We start from the raw sequence: 12,882 nt of genomic DNA on the forward strand, positions 1-12,882 counted from the left end.
ATCAAACATTCCTCATCTGAAAGCAGACATAACTAATTGTGTTGCTGATTTATGTTACAAGTTATTGTACTACCTAGTCATGGATAAAAACACATCTTACTCTGAAAGTTTTGGACTAACAAGTATTTTTGATGGTAAATACCACATGAATATGCTACTAATTTTTACTTACCCAGTGGCTTACTTTAAACACTCTCTATAGTGAAGTCACTGCTGGGATGGTGGACAACAAATATTTAACAGTACTCAGTAATGCTCTGCAAAAGTGTAGGCACAATGAGAAACACCATATCCAATTGAAGTGGCAGAGGAATGCAGTAGGCAGAATGTAATTCCTTGTATGAGAATTTGCCTAGGAAACTGAAGCTAACACCTCCACTCCTTTGAAAAATGTACTTTTTAGCATATAATAATCTAAGTTTCTTTACTAGGTGAGCATTGCATTGTCAGAGTGTTGGCAGGAAAGTTAGGGTGAAAAAAAAACCACAACTAAATACAAGAGAATGAATGTTTCTTGAATGTCTATTAATTTCAAGTCAATATACGAAGAAAAAAGTCATAACTCTCTAAAGAAAGCAAAATGGAAATCACGGGAAAACAAGGCTTGTTTTGAACTTCACACATTTCTGAACTTTCAGAAGCCAGGGCCAGAGGCAGAAAGAACGGGATACTTCTGACCCAGGAAATGCCAATCTCCATACAAATGCCTTTTTTTCCAATGGATTTAAGATCTGGGGCTAGACTTACATTTGGAAACTGCTGAAAATGGTTTGGCAATTCATTATGGTTTTGATGAGAGCACTCAAATATTTTAAAAAATGGCCTGGGATCTTTTGGATGCCCTTAAGTCCTGAAAGGAAAGCCTTTAGTCTATACCCATTAATAAGAGCAAAAGTCTACACCCAGAAAGTGATTCAGAGGCAGAACTGCGGGGATGCCTGGTGTTTAGAAAGTCAGTGCCCAGCCACTGTGCAATGCTGGGGTCCTACTACCAGAAATTGTGCAGGGGGTGGCTACAGGGAGTCGCATGCACCCTGTGTGCTGCTGAGACTAACACTGAGTAGAGGGCCTCTCCAGCTAGCAAACAGGGAAACCCTGAGGACGGGCACAGATTTTAACTCTGTCCTCAATGGCCCACATGTTGTACTCAGAGTTATTGGAAGGCACCTTCCCCTCTTCAAACCAAAGTCCCAGTCTGTAGGAAAACAGCCTAAATTACAACAGAGAGCAAAGGTGTCTGGTCATGCTTTCCAAAAATGACCTGAGGACAGTCCACAGTGGCCTTGTCACCACTTGCACAGTTACATAGGAAGTGGCTGACTCCTTCTCACCCGGTCCTTCAAAATTGGGAGAAATAGGCTCTGCCCTTCCCTGTTTCTTTGGAAAGCTCCAAAACCAGCTAGTAACAGGCACGTGCCCTCCCATCTTCTCAGACACTGTGCAACAGGACAGATGCTCTCGGACAAAGGGAGAGAGAGCAAGTGGCAATTTACACACTATGCGTAGAGGATGAAGAGGGGCAGTTTACCATGTTTGCCTTAATCCCTTAGGCCCTGAAGCAGCATATCTAAACCAGCTAATTAGCTGAAGCTTAGCACCATGCAGAGGAAGCAATATTCCCTTTCATCCAGAAGCTAACTTGGGTGTGCAGGGTCTACATAAGCACTGTGGCCAAAGGAGAGACAGGATAGGCATACCTGGCTTCAACCACTGCTCTAGTCATTGGTTTGTTATGCTGTCTGATTTTCCACAGGTGATAAAAATAGGGTGTTCTTTTACCTATATGGGCTGAAGACAAACATACATTGAAACACAATGGTATACAGTTGCAGCAAGAAAGAAAACAGAAGAGACTGAGGAGATGAGCTTCAAATATAAAATTCTCTTTAATGACATATTTTAGGCCAGCCTCCCTTCACAATGTTCCACAAAACCAGTCTTAATAGAGACATTTACAAGAACGGAGTATAGATTTGGAGGAAGCAGAGACCCCTTTTATTCCAGGAAATTGAGAGAAACTTTCCACATGCACATATGCACTCGTGCACTCACAAAATCTCCTCTAGTGTAACTTTAAGAGAAGCAGCAGCATTGCTTGGCTTGGATCAGCCAGAACCACTTCATTTTGATTGAAGAGAGGAAAAACAACAACAGTAAAACTCAAACTGCTGGGTTCAACAATTTGGGCCAAGTTCTAAAAATAGAAGTGCTTTCTTATGGAAAGAAATACCAAAAAAAACCCCAATTCAAAACAAAAAAAAACCCTCCAGAAGATCTGAACTGTTCTTAAAATTGTCTGAATTTGGTGCCAAGCACACAGGGCAGCCTAATACTTAAGAGGCTGCCTGTGCCAGCTCTGAATCCCTCCAGTAACTGGAGACTGCATATCCAAGACTGGGAAGTGACTATGGAAAAAAACCCTGTTTTCTAGTGCGCAAGCTGTCCAGCCATTTTAACCCTTGTTTTAACTTTTGCCTTGAGGCCTCACAATGCCCAGTCTTTCCCTGGCAGAGAGCCTCCTGCTGCCAGCACCTGCAGCCTGGCATGGCACTGCAGTGGGACCTGCCACTGACACCTGCCACTGGCACCCACCCTTCAGCAGCATGTGGGGTGAAGTGGCAGCTTTACTCCTTGTGAGGAGAGAGTTTGGCCCCGCTGGTGAGGCTGGCAGCTCCAGCCTTCCCTGCTGCCTGGACCAGGTGCCTTTGGTAGCATCTGTCTGCAAGAAGGGAGGTGGTTCAGCTCGAGGCTCCAGCCCAAGGGTGCTTGCACCGGCTCGCCCTCGCCATGCCTGCTGTGCACAGAGCAACCCACCAGCTTCTTCCCAGCAGGGAACAGGGCATCACTGATGGAGAATGGATCTACTTTCGCACAACAAATCACTACTGTGAAATATTTGCCTGAAATTATCATCATGGAGCAAGGTTTTGTTGTACTTGGTGCTGTACAAGCTCAGAAGTGTTTCTGTAGGACTGAAAAGGCGCAGGGGATGTGTTGTCAGTGGCATGCGAAATAATTTAAGAGGAAAGGTAGTTTTCTGTTTTGCTTCCTGCACTGTTGAGAATGGGCAAAACACAAAAAATAATGTTAAGAAAATAAGTCACAAAGCAGCTTACGTTTATCCCCTGTGAGACTCCCTATTATCTTACTAAGAACCAGGCAGAAATACAGCTCCTCATGATTTTGCTTTCATGCTTTGCCCAGTCTCGAAATCTATGGACTAAGAGAATGTATCCCCTTCAGGGACAGAATATAGAAACAAATGCTTTCTGCACATTATACTGGCAAGAAATATGGGTCTTCATTATTCATGCAGAAAGGCAGGATTCTGGATTTCCACAAATCACCTGACAGCTTCATGCTAAAACACCTGAAATGTCACTACTGACATCTGGCAAATGAGTTCTCAAGTGTTATGAAATCTGCACCTCCTTCTCTCTCTCTCTAGACTGATAGCCTAACAGATGTTTGTCCAAAATGCCTGAAGATGCTGCCTGCAAAGACTCTGGGAGGGCAACTCCACCCTCTCCCTCTGCAATCTTTCCCAGTCCCTGCTCTTGCGAGGTGTTTCACTTGTGGTCCAAGGCAGTCTCTGTATTAGTGATTTTGACTTTTGTCTTTGATATAAAAAGGTATTAAAAAAAAGTGTATAAAAAATTCTTGATAGTATAATGTTAGTTAATCTTCAACAGTTTTATTGCTGCTAAACAGGCTCCATTGTAGCACCACCAGCTTCCATGTAAACTCCAGATCCAGTCCTAATTTCAGTTTCCTGAAAAACCTTTGTTAGGGTGGCAGGATAAGCTACTTTCTTCCACTCCACATGGCTGAAATTTGTATAAGGAGCAAGAGAGGCCAGGACATTTAAGGAAGAAAGGTCACTTCTCTTTTCATGTAAAAAGGGTTTTTAAGCAGCCAGGATCCCAGCTGAATTTTTGTATGCCAAATACAAGAAATATAACATGAGAGAAACAGAAGTGCTATTTTGGGTCACATAAGTATCATATTCTGAATAATCCTTTTATTAGCAGGCAGGCCTTTCCCACCTCTTCTTTCTCTCCAGCATTTACAGACCTCAGGCTCATAGATTTCCATCGCTGCTATAAGGAGGGCATTTGTCAACTTCCTGTCCCTTAAAAAATATAAGTAAATCTGAACTTGAATTTAGCAAGAAGGACATCATGAAGTACAGAGTAGCAACTGTCATAGTTGTTAAAAAATGTGTTTTCAAGCAGAAGCTTAATATTTTTACATTAGATGCATCTTCTTTCTAAATGCCTGACACAAATAAGTAATCAAAGAGAATGAAAGCCTAAAGCAGTTGGTTCAAATTTCATCATGTGATTCTGGCCTGGTGTGTAAGAAAACACTCCATTAAGTTAACAAGCAAAGTGTAATATTATTCTAAGCATTTAATGGCATTGCATAACTCCTGTGTGTTTGCTAGAGATAGTAAAAATAGTCAAGAGAAACATTTTTTTTCAATAAAAAATGCCCTTTTATTTTAAAAACCAAGAGTTGCTTATGCTTTTTACAGACATTTAGTATCAAAGTGTTTGTGATAAACATTATTAAGTCTCTTCAGGTAACATGTTTAATAAAAATACTCATTAAAAAATAGTCTCTTCTGAACATGATAAAATACGAATTGAAACTTTTTTTGCAAGGTTTTGCTTTCCAGACAGCTATCACAAATGCCTTCACTTCAGAATACAGAGTGGTTAAATTTGTTTTTCAAGAGTCTGAATAGTTAGGGTATTTTCTCCCACCCTGGTTTTTTAAGTTTAACTCTACGTTTAAGTTTTAAAGCTTTCATATGATTTGGACCAATTACAGAAGCCCCTTAGAGCCGAAGTTATGCCTGTACTAGCCACGGCTCCGATGCCGAGGCCAACCGAGTGAATGCAGGAGCATTTTTAATTACAGCACCACCCTATGCATTTATGATTACTTAAGTGCACTTGACCCCACCAGTTGTCTAATCCTTCCTTTTAACTTCTCCACGGTCTATTAAACATCCCCATTTACAAGACTCTCTGCTGGAATCAAACCCTTGGTGGTTGCAATGTCTGCCTTTCCTGCTTACAATGTTCTGACAGCCCTTAACATATTCCAGTCCAGATTTGACCTCTCAATGGTACGTGTCTAAACTGAGTCAATCTCACTGACAAAGATCAAACTGCTACTTAAAGCGTCTCGTGGCTGGATTTCCTTCCCAGCAGACCCACAACTCCAAGTTGAAGTAGACATGAAAGGCTGCATGCAGCTGCAAGTGGTATTAGATAGGAGAACAGTGCAAGACTCACATGATCTGAGCAGCAAGTGCTGCTGTGGCAGTAGTACGGGGAGAAGGGAGGGGAAACTGGTGACAGGCTCCTGGCCTTAGAGTAAATCCGTGCCTAGAAAGCATGATGGTGATACTCACCCGCCACACTACTCATGTACAACAATGATACAATCAGCACTAGATAAATAGGTTCTCTGAATGGAAATGAAAGACTTTATGCTATTTCCCTTCTTTGTGGTGTTGCTTGATTCATCTGTACTTATGGCTCAGAACATTTCACAAATACCACCCAGAAAACAAACTTCCCTACAAATCCAGGAGATCCAGTAGTACAACATGCAGTATAGGTTTTCTGCATGGCAAAAAGATTTGCTGCTCTCAAGTACATAGAGTAATTAATGAATGCTGTCCTGCAGGTGATTGCCAGCTGACATTAAAATAGAGAATACAATTCCAACTCTTTTCCACTGAAAAGTCACAAGCAATGTAGAAAAAAACACTGCTTTTGTGAGGAGATGAAAAGGCTAAGCAAAGAGCTATAGCATCTACAGTTTTATCTGTGTTTTCATTATTTACTTACAATCAGGCATTTCATTTTACTTTTAAGTTATATCCTCTTCTTTAGGACAAGTATTCTAGCAGGGAGAAAGGAGAAAGCTCTTGATCTCACTTTCTTGAAAAGGCTATTTTGCCATTAATATACTGGACAACAGCCAACAACTATCTTCCTGCAGGGCCTACAGAAACAGAACTAGTACAGAAAAAAAAGTCTTTGAACTAATTCTTGCAATACCAATGTAAAAGAAAATCATGTGCTTGCCAAACAAGTTCTTTAGGTCTGTTACAGCCAGAACGTGTACTTTGAAAAAGAGAATCTATTTCCCAGATAATAATGTTCTTTGGAAACCATTCCATGCTCCTAGAAATTAATCTGTGAAGTTTATTTTCTGGCTACGTGGGTGGGGGAATACAGATCCAGGAAATACACTCATCATTCTCAGTGGATTAGAAAAGTTAATGCCTGTCTCACACAACTCTTTTAACCTTCCTTGTACCTCTCATCTTCCTACCCATCATTTTTCCACTTGGTCCTGATCTCTGATCTCTGATGACTGATCTCCGATCTCTGATGACTGATCTCACTGAATGCAAACTTGTAATTCCTGGATTTCTTTAGCTATATCCCATTCTTGAAGAAATGTGTGGAGCTGTTATGCAAAACCTTCTTCTAGTGAGTCCAAGCACCAAGGAAAACAAAAACAGAGGCTTGATAAGACCTCACCGGGTAATTGTGAGGGGTTGGGACAACTAAGGTTTTCTCAGGTTCATGTGCTAAAAAAAGATACCTCTCATTGTTGTGGTAGTGGAAGGGAGAAATCAATTAAATTGGGGGTTTCAGAAAGCAACCCAAACCAATAACTTTAGATTTTGTTCTTATAAAGCAAAAATGAAACCAAGAAATTAGTAAGATCCTAATTATCCTGGTGTAAATAGGTGAATAATTGTTCTGTACTATATCTTAGCAGTGAGAAATCCACTATCTCATTTCAAGAAATATACACGTAGGTATATATAGCAACCACTGGTACAATATATCCCCCTAAGAAATCTTTTTTTATTCACTATTGCACATGGGACTGAAGAGTTTTAATTATCCCCTCCCGGCTTTGTAGTAGCTCTCTTCCCTGCCAGGATGAAAAACCCTGTGGCATTTCAATTCCACTCTGCAGCTAAGCATTTTTGGTACATACTGTATGTTTCTTGCCTTGAGGTAACAAAACCAATTTGTTAATTCAGTTGTTAATTCAGGGGGAGAGGAATGCTGTTTCACAGCTTCTGTGTAATTCTCCACCAGAAAAAAACAGCTGTGTCTGGTTTTCTTCCAAATATACTGCAGGGTTTGGAATTTGTGGTAAAGATAAGAAATTATTCTAGGTTTTGCTTTTCCTTTCAAAAGGTATTTAAATTGAGGCATCTGGCTAGTACTTGGCAACTATTAGAGAATAAAGTTTCTTGATAAATCCTGTATTGCACCTAGTGCAATACCCTCAGTCACCATGCTGAAGAAAAGTGAGGGTATTTAGGGATATTCCACTAGAGATCTGTGAAGACTTCAAATTTCATCACACACCACGTAACCAGTTCCTACTGTTTCTGAACTCCACATTTCAACAATACCATTGTCTTTCCTGCCCGCTATAAAATGACACAGGGTGTAAATGACAGCACTTCCCATTCTCACATGATAAAAGGTGATGGCATCTGTCTGTAAGCACACACATAAATCTTTTGGAATTGTGTATTATGAAACATTTGAGGCAAGATGTCCAATATCTCTAGTTTGAGAATATTATGCTGTAGAAATAAAATGCAGAATAGGATTAACAGTATCTAAAACACTTAATAGCTCAGAATCTAGGCAGAGATGAACTAGCATACAGATTTCTTTGCACTCAGTATGACTAAGTCTTTGACTAATTTAAGCATTTTAAAAGCATTTCACATGTATCTCATAATTCCAGGAACACAGCAAGCCTTTTGCCGCATTGCTGTTTGGATGTTTTAAGTGGTAAAACCTGTAGGCCATGTAGGCATCTGCTTCCATTACAGTTGTTCTGGCTCCCAAGAAACAAAACCCTCTGCTTTTAAAAGCTTCCTCTAGTTTCTTTTCAATTCTTTTAATAAAACTTGTGGAACATGTTTCATTTGCATAGAATTACCACATATATTTTTCTGTGACTTCTTCCTAGGAGCATTATTTTTGACTGTGCAAAAGCAAAATATTTGTATTTTACAGTATTAAACTCAACGTAAACCGTCAATATACCAGTCAATCTCTGACCTGACCTTCTTCTGTCAAAAACAGGACCACAATAATGTACGACTCAACTACTGAGCTGATCTTCAGGGATTTCATTCATTCTTTGTTGGACTCCTGGATAGGATAGAAATAATAATTAATACACATCACAAAAGCTGCTTTGATAGGTTTGACAGCTAGACCCACTGAGGGTGGAGTTTTCTGACTTGAATGTAAACATCTTACCTGAACTAGCTTTCTCCCATCTGGAGACTGAAGAACCTTCATAAATCTGTGAGGCAAGGCCTTTGTTGATATGAATTTTCACAGTTCCTCCTTTTAGCTCTCACTTCTTATGATAAAGCATTCATGAAAAGTTCTATTCAAACCCTTCAACTCTTCTCAATAAGTGAGCATTCAAGTAGCTGATTGTATTGGAAAAATGGAAATTACATAGAACAGTGCAAAACCTTACTACTTTCTACTTAGATAAATACTATACATATCTATTCCTTGGAAAAAATACATTGTAAAACTTCCAGGTTCTTTGGCCAGATCAATTTGCTGTCATTGAACTCTCTACTGATATTCTTGCCTGGGTCTTTTTCTCCTTCCAGCCATTTTGTTATGTTTTGAGGGCCTGTGCTGCTTTTACTCAGTTAATATTCTCCTCCAAGGAACTCAGCTTTACCCCAGCTGCTGAAATACAAAGCAAGACAAACAAAAAGTTGTCTTGGTCCCTTCATACTTTTAAGCCGCTCTTCTTGTTTTCTCTTCAAGAGTCTTCTTCCATGTCAAGACAACAGAACTATTCTCTTTTCCATGTCAGGGACCCCAAGAAGCCCTTTCTCTTCCAACACCCCTTCTCCCTGTCCCTAAATTTCTTCTTCCTTTCAGGACAATACTCCCCTTTGAGCCTCCTGTCTATCTGCTCAGCACTGAGACTGGCACATAAAAGTTGCCTCCTGCTCACCTATGCAGTATCTCTTGCTCACCTATGCAGTATCTCCTGCTCCAGCACAAGTTCTCCTCAGCTCCAGTCCTACTTCTTCCCACAGAAGTGCTCAGTTTAGCTGGTTGGCCAGGAAAGAAAACTGTCAGATATATTACCTTCAAGGTGCGATTTTAGTAAAACAGGCACCTTCAATATTCACATTTTCACAGGAACTTTCTTGCATTTTGTAAGTGCTTTTTATACATGTTCCCTAGTTTCATTTCTGTCTAGGTCTCAAGTTTAGGATTTAGCTGAAATAAATTAGATCAAATCAATGAACAATTTGCTACTATGTCTCACAGTCATTCTCAAAAAAAACCCCAAAGTTTTGTCAGTGTGTTTTCTGCAGACATAAGAAAGTAATTTGGTCTAGGTGATTCATTGTTTTTCCCTTCCACACTTAGTGCTCACTATGAAAAAATAAAGACCTTTCTTTTAAATGCCCTGCAAAACAACAGTAGCTATCTTCACAGACTAAGTGTTGCACTCCTAAAGAAATATCGATACAGGAATTGAATTGTTGAGACTCTCCTCAGTTTCTTGTATCATGTGCACAAAACTTTGGCAAGTTCAAAACACACCATTTAAATACAGAACATTCTTTAAAATGAAGCACATGCAGGAAGGAGCTCAACTGACTGAGTCTGCAAAAGCACAGCTTTGAAGAAGAATCCTGCGTTAACAGAGATTGTCTCTATCTTTCCTAATTATTGCTAAGGCGTTAATCACTGCAGCTTGTAAGGGGAAAGCAGAACGTTAAGACAAAACATGATCATATTATTCACAAATCTCAAGCACCACCCCGACTTTCTTATTTCTGGTTCCACAGGATCATGATGCTTTTTGTTAATCCTGAATGTATCTATAACTGACCTCAGAAATGGGCCTAACTGGGACAACTTCTCACAGGGGACCTTGGCAGGAAGAATGCAAAAGCAAAACCTCCAAAAGAGGTTTCTCACTGCATGTGGGATTGTTACATGAGACCTTCTTCTAGGATGAGATACAGACCTAAAGCAGTCTCGTTCTTAACATCCAGGCTAAATCATCAAGAACAGTACAAACCATGGTATTTAAATTAAGAAAACAGCAATTTTCAGTCATGTTGTTGCTCTATTCCAACACGCTGTATGCTGTGGCTGAACCATCCCACATCTGGACTGTGAATATGATACTGCCAAAGCTGTACTCGGTGGTTGCCAAACTGCTGAGCCCACGTGTGGCTTCACAGCTTGATATCCAGAGGGCTCAACTATGATTCAAATTCTGAAAAATCACCAGGTCTATGGCTGCAATATGATTCAGCAGTTTGGAGGAGAGCCTTCTCAAGGAAAAAAAGAAAACAGCGGCAAAAAAACCCACAACTGACCATATATGGCATACAACTCTTAACAAAGAAATAAACTCCTTGAACACCTTCACTTCACAGCAGACCTCTGGAACTTGACTGGCTGATACAAAACAGGGCTTATCACAAGCATCAGGGGCTAAGTTTCACTCCCCTAACAACTCTGCAAACTCAGATGAACTCCACTAATTTCAGTGACACACAGCCTGTTTAAATATGAATATACAGAAGCTCCTCAACACGCCTCTTGCTGGCGCTATTTGAGGTAAGCTTGAAATCATTAACCAGGTAGAGAGCAGCTTCCTTACGAAGAAAGCCTCCAGTGGTATTCCAGGAATGCAACTAGAGAGGTGGACTCAGTCCCTACTGCACAAAGACACTTGATTTGTAAATGAATTAAGGCTTGTGAACTGACAAGGAACAAAACCCCGGATTCTGAACACACACAGAATGCACTGGAAACCTCAGTCTTACACTAATTGCTCTGTGTGCTCCAGGGATGTTTACATACACATAAAAGGTGAGCATAGCTTGCCAAAATGAGGTGCCTACTGGCCTGGTACACGGAAGAGTTCAGCTGCTAATTCACATTGCAAAGCCTATTCCTCAAACTTGGCTCCTTGCCTTCTTGAAGATAAAAATAGTTAAACTGTGATTTTTTCTTCATTTATTGATCGTTCGGGTGGGCCAGCACTCCACCAAGCCATAAGAGCACTCAGCCCTCATGCTGTGCTGCCTGGTCAGACAGGTCAGACACCGTCCATCCATCTGTATCGCCCTCATTCTTCTGGTGATGATGCCTACACTTCCTTTGCCAAGCTGAGTGGCTTAACAAATATTCTCTAGTCCTTACAAAATACATGCTCGGTCATTTGGGAAATAAAAAAAAAAAAGTGGAATAAATGCTGCTCCAGTTCGAGTTGAACAATTTGTTCAGCACTACAAAATGTTGCTTTAGGAAACCTTCCTTTTAACATAGTACATGAGACAAATGGAGCTCTTTTTTCTCATTCCCTTCTCTTTAATGGTAATTGAATGAAGTGGAGATTGTGAGGTAAAATCAAGCACATCTGGGTCAATTAGCATGGAAAGTCAATTCTTTAAAACCTGATGGATGCCTCTGGGAATCGCACACTTCACAGCACGAATCTCAGCGCAGTGCTGCACTCTCAGCAACTCTACTCAATTAAGCCATTACGTGGTTCTTTAAATCTGGGGATCTGGGGGAATTGGTTAATTGTCTGCTTGTCATGGTTCCTCCTCAGGGAGCATGTAAACGTCTTCTGTTCCTCCTATACATGTGTGGTGCACATAAGAACAATCCGTTTTAGCTGACTTATTCAAAGCTTATTTCTCCCATGGGAAAATTAATCTTCCTTCTCAAACACTGCCCAGAAGAACAAAGCTCTCCAGTGGAAACAAACCATGCCATCAATACCGAATAGGTTTTCAATGACTACAGTCAAGTTTATATTTCATTTTACTTGCAAGACTCAACTATTTCTCCCTGCTTTCACTTGTTGATAGCTTTCACAACCAAACTCCTCAGGCCTGTGATGGGGTTTCACTGTTCTCCACAGCTATGAGCAGCTTTGCCACACTCTTGGACTTACCTCATGCACCCCAAGTCACCAACTAACTTTACAATCAGCAGAGCCCAAGCAAGCTGTCTAAGCATTTATGAATCACTTTACTCCATGGACAAAGCTGAGTGTCTCTGGAGGATAACTCATCCCACATCTGGATAGGTGGGCAGGATGACACATCAGGAGATGCTCATCTGTCCCCAGAGAGCTGCTCTGGATCCACTGAACCAAGGGGTCCACTAAAGAGATCTTAGACAACCAGCCTAAGGCAGACACCCCACTTTTAAACAGTAAAATTAGTGAGATTAATCCCACCCACATCTCCTTGCTGCTGTGACTGTGACAACTATCCAGGAAAGACAGACTGCTGTCCCTGTCTCACCACACCACATCAGTGAGCTCCTCTTCATGTGCGCACAAGCAGTTGCTTTCACTCTTCTTTTGCTTCATGTTTCAGACTGCTGAACACCCAAAATCTCTAGCTGGCCTTGGTGGGAGACAGCTACTGGGTGCTCAGGATTGTGGAAAACAAGTCACCCCATTTAGCCCCTAAAAATGAATATAGAAGGCTAACTTTAGCTTCAATTTTTTTTTAAACTTGGCATGGTATGAAAATCCATCCATGGGGCGAGTTAATTTTTCACCATCAAAGAGAAGTAAAACAACTTCTCCAGGGTCATACAGCAGGATGACTAGGATTAGAATGCCACAAATTCCATGTGCTATAACCAGAAAATTATTCTGTTTCCTAAATGTAACATAATTGGGACATAGTCTGATAAATGGAGACTGAGTAAGCCACACTAAATCTACTGATGTGCTCTGCAATGTCTGGATGTGTCCCCAACCCTAGCTATGAAAGGAAAT

The sequence above is a fragment of the Strix aluco genome, chromosome 3 (genome assembly GCF_031877795.1).
Source record: "Strix aluco isolate bStrAlu1 chromosome 3, bStrAlu1.hap1, whole genome shotgun sequence".
Classification (NCBI taxonomy): domain Eukaryota; kingdom Metazoa; phylum Chordata; class Aves; order Strigiformes; family Strigidae; genus Strix; species Strix aluco.